This window comes from Oratosquilla oratoria, chromosome 33 (assembly GCF_046742065.1).
Source record: "Oratosquilla oratoria isolate Oo_2021 chromosome 33, ASM4674206v1, whole genome shotgun sequence".
Lineage (NCBI taxonomy): Eukaryota > Metazoa > Arthropoda > Malacostraca > Stomatopoda > Squillidae > Oratosquilla > Oratosquilla oratoria.
In genome coordinates this window covers 30,297,896-30,302,895 of record NC_134809.1, presented here as the reverse complement: position 1 = coordinate 30,302,895, position 5,000 = coordinate 30,297,896, and the positions used below count along the sequence as shown (strand labels likewise).

The 5,000-nt window shown below is 41.8% G+C and overlaps 1 protein-coding gene across 2 annotated transcripts in view; it reads left to right on the top strand.

Moving 5' to 3' along the window:
- LOC143017826 (caveolin-3-like) overlaps positions 1-5,000 on the top strand; it is a 237,078-nt gene that overhangs the window by 227,077 nt on the left and 5,001 nt on the right. The gene's annotated exons all lie outside the window — the stretch shown is intronic.

Sequence of the window (5,000 nt, the reverse complement as noted above, 5' to 3'; positions counted from 1 at the left end):
ATATTTATATATATATTGATATATATATATATATATATATATATATACATATAATTGGAACAAGGGAAACTTATTAAACATCACACACTACAACGGGAGGAGAGAAGAAGAGAAGGGGAGAGGAGGAGAGTGGAAAAAAGAAGGAGAAAGGGGGAAGTAGACATGAGGTGGAAGAGAAGGAGGAGGAGGAGAATAGGGGAAGCGGGAGGTGGAGGAGGGGTGTCAATTGACATCGTTAGGAACCAAATTGCCCACCCCGTGGCATATAGGTTTTTCACTGTCACTCGCATCTAGTTGAAGACAATTAGTGACTATTTTCTTCATCGATTGAGGTTACGAATGTTTACCTGAAATACAATACGGTCCTCACCTCAATCAGTGAGCCCTTCACTATAGTCGAGGTGCCACGGAATTGAACGAAGTGGCCTTGGAGGTAGCCATGATAAAAGGATTAAAGTGCCACCAGGTATGGAAAGGGTTGAGAGGCTCGGTACCTCTAGTTTTGTGAATCACGTTGTCACTTCGCGTTTCCCCCTGAAGTTTTGTTTCAGTTTGAATTCTGACACTGCAATGCTTGTGGGAAAATACCTACGAACAGAGGTACGATGACATGTGCATATGTGGTCACTAGCAATTGAGTTTCAGAATCTTTAACTCGATATTCACGTTCCTTGTAGCCAGGGTTGAGTCTGTTCAGAGACCTTTCTATATCTCAAGATTATGAATCAATAATCAATAAATAGCGTTAGGGTCACTGAACGCGCCTTCACGTGAAACGACTGCGTCAGAGTATCACCAATCGTCGACACAGTATCGGAAAAGACACCACTGAACCATACCAAGCCACACATACTGTGTTAGTACTGACAACTGACAACTTTCCATTTATGTCCCTGTTACCCGGTGTCCGGTGACCAGTCTCCACCGAACAAAATATCCTCCGTCGACCTTTGACCTCCCTGGATGAAACATAGTAACCCTATTGGTACTCTCAAGACCTTCAACATTACATGGTTATTCAACAGATAGAATGTACTTTGTTGGGTTGTCAATACCAACAGAGACAATAAAATACAGGTATCTTAAAAAAAAAAATAATACAAGTATGCTCAATCAATCGTTTCTTTTTCAACACCTTGAACGCTGTGGTATTCTTTATCGATCATGCTTATGATACTGACAAGGGATCATACTCATCTGAGGAGGATAACGAACTGGCTGACAAAGGTCCCCTTAAAGTAGGGATCAGCTTCCTAGATATATATGCAAGCATGGAACATATATGAAAAACTATATTGTTCGTATGACGACTTGCATTTGTCAATGACGTACACAGGCATCCTTCCGTGCTCGGCCGAAATGACCACGGTAAAGTCCAACACAATAGGCGGTCCCGCGGGAGTTTTCTGGAGAGGTCGGATCTGACGTGCTCTAGCTAATGCGTGCGCGTGAGCGTGTGTACGCTGGACATCTAAGGGATTGAATATTGCCTTCAATTATCTAGCAACATTTACCTTTATTTCCAGAATATGATATTGACCATATTCGTATAGATACGACAGATATTTATCTTATAATCGTTCCCATAACTTTTTTTTATATATGTAAAAATTAAACCAAATTCTAATTGGTTAAACCATGTAATAGCTCCTAACCTATTGTGACAGCTCGGGCACATGAATAAAAAACTTTTCCAGGGCTAGCTTTCACACCCTATAGACCATGTCGCCAGCGTAGATCTGGTTCAACTTATCTCCTATGTCTCCCAGGCTGGAAACCATTATTCTATGTGGTCAACTCCTTTACCACAATGGCCCCTTTATATAGTTTATCATGGTTAGCGCCAAACGAATCTATCCTATTTATAACACTATCTTGGAAACAAAATGATGCCAAAATGGTGAAGGAAATAATAGAGGTGGGTAGCAGAAAGGAGGAATTAAAGTTCAGATAGGTCAACATTCTTCTCTTAGTGATTGTTATTGATTGTTTTCCCCCAATAACAAAAAAATGCTGCGTAACTCTGGTTTGTAGGGGTGTCACTCTTCCTTAAATCAGCGTATGACCTCGTATGACCCCATGGCAATGATAATGCCTTTATATATTTTGTTCTGGCTGACGTCAGGAAATATTGGAAACTAATCTCCAATCAAAGAAGAATGCTAACCACTTCTGACTTCTACTATCCCTCTTTTATGCCACCCTCCTTTAAGCTCTCCTCTACCACTTCTATAGCTGCACCTCTACGACCCAATGATATTTCTTTAAGACAGAAGCACTGGTTATTAGCACCAGACGAATTCATTCAGCGCAGAAGAGAAACCGAGTGCCAGAAAGGGTCAAGGTATTTGAAGAAAAGGAAATTGAATTATAAATAGCACATTATGTGGTGGAATGTACGGTAGTAGGAACTCTACATATCCAGACACTTCATAGACGTAAAGCGAAAGTGAGAACCAGCTTCAGCCTGTATGTGCTAACATGTAGCGGGATCAGGGCGTTGCTATTGCCCACAATGCTGGGACAGCCAGAGAGAGTGGTGTAGCCGCTTGTTGTCGAACCGGAGTTTTTTAGTTCATGAGGTGAATACGGAGTCGACTGCGCCCCACCAGTGCATTGATTCACACACATCCGTGCACACACATCCATACACACACACCCATACACACACACCCATACACACACACACACACACACACATCCATACACACACACCCATACACACACACACACACACACACACACACACACACACACACACACACACACTCGGTGGCGCGGTTGGTAGAAAACTAGACTGTTGTTACGGTGGTGCCAGCGGTACCTGGTTCGAATCCTGCCCAGGGCTTAAATTATTTCAGTATCGCTGCGCTTCAAGTCGTTACTCCAACTCTCGTGGGCGGGGTTTTGGGGGGGTGCGTGTAAGGTCATAGCATTACCCATAGATCGATCATACGAGCTCTGAGCTCTCTTCCGGGAGGGAAATAGCTGCCATCACGAGTCCAACATGTGATCCAAAGACCAAGTGAATACACACACACACACACACACACACACACACACACACACGCGCGCGCGCGCTCGCATTTCATTTATTGTTGTCGAATTCAGTCTTAATGGTCCACTGGAAGACCGCCCTTTCCCGTAGTGTGATGATACAGTCTTTGTATTTTACCACAATCTAGCCTGCTAAATTGTTTGACTGATATGTTTACGATCGTACTGAACTTAGTATATTATCTTCCTGTGGTTTTGTCGTAAGCGCCAATCTTTCTTTGTACAAAAGAGATGAGTGGTGACTATTCTGGTGTTCTGATCACTCAAACGAAACGGTTCCTGGTTTATTTGCGATCTTCATGCTCCATAAACTTGATATATTAGCTTCCTGGGATCTACCGTTGGCGCCATCTTCCATGTACTTATGATTATACTAATCACCCAAATGAATTGGTGCATAGCAAGGAATTGAGTATCTAAGCCCTACAGTTCAGTGGCACTCTTCCTATGTTTTGGTTTGAGTAAAAACAGACCTTTTAAACTCTGAGGTGCAGGCTTTAGACAAAAATAGACTCGATTGATCGACATCCCATTTTGCAACGAGTCAGCTATATCTCAAATGAATCAATTTTTTTGTGTTAGCCAAGGAACAAACAGGTTGGGTATTCGAAATAAATACGAGATGAACCTATGAACGAAATTATAGAGATCTTCCAATGGTGCGACGAATCTCAGAATAGATACCAGATAATTATAGTGGCATGATCGCAGTCGTAGTTGATAACTATTCAACACAGTGGTTTCAGGCGAAACAAGCTACACCCTTTTCTTCTCCAACCAATCAGAACACGCCTCGCTACCGCCTTTCATTGAAGAAAAGGGGAGTGACTTATTTTGCCTGAAACTACTGCGGTGAATGTAACCCTGTACAGTTCTTTACCAACTCCAATTATTGTTCGAATGACACCCATTTGCTACACCAGTGGTTCCCAGTTTACAGTAGGTTCTCATAGTCGCCTCTTATGGAATTCTGTTGATTAGCCTCTTAGAGGGGGCTCATACGGTCTAACTGTTCGTCGAACGCGGTTCGACAGACATGTTTAAAGTGATGTGTGAACCTGTGAACGGGGTATTTGGTTGTCGAACACGTTGGTTAAACCCCAAATACCCCGTTCACACGTTCTCACATCACTTTAAACACGTGTCTGTCAAACCGCGTTCGACGAACCGTTAGACCTAAACCCCCTCTTAGAGACAACCTCAGCACTGAATGAAATCGTCATGCATCCATGAACTGTTTCAGGTTTTTGTTCTATAAACTCTTCAAAACTCCTGGGGACCAAAAAGGATCCCGTAGTACCACAGGTTGGGAACCAGTCTACAGTAGCTACATTATCACCACGAGCTTCATAACACAGCTTTAGGTTGCATTCTGCTTACCAGTATAGTCTTCCAGGATTGCACAGAAGCGCAACACCCACCAAAATATAGGTTCAGTCATTATAGAATTAATTGGTGGATCTGGTTTAAAAGAAAATGGCACATCGCACAACCTTAATCTTCTTACCAGCTTATATAAAACCCCGAAAATATAATGTTATTCGTCGATCAATTGTCAATTAGTTGTTTCCATATAAATGGGGAAGGGCTTCTGTGCAAACGAGGATGACCAATATTCAGATATTTCTCTTTGCTAGGAATCTCAAATATCAGAAAATTCCTAATGTTTAGAAACAAAATTCGAGAATCCAGAGAAAGTACCCGCATACCAGGAGCAGTTTCTAATATTCTAGTATATGTTTTAAAGGCGTTTTCGCTTTAAATACGGAAGATTTCCGAATTCTAGGGATTCCTAATAGAAAGATTTATCTGTAGTCCAGCGCATCATGGAATCGATCTGGTATCTGTAGTTTCTTTGTATGTACAAATACATGATACAATGATTAATACATTTCTTCTAACAGAGACAACTATATAGTTTTATAGCATTCTAGCACTCAATC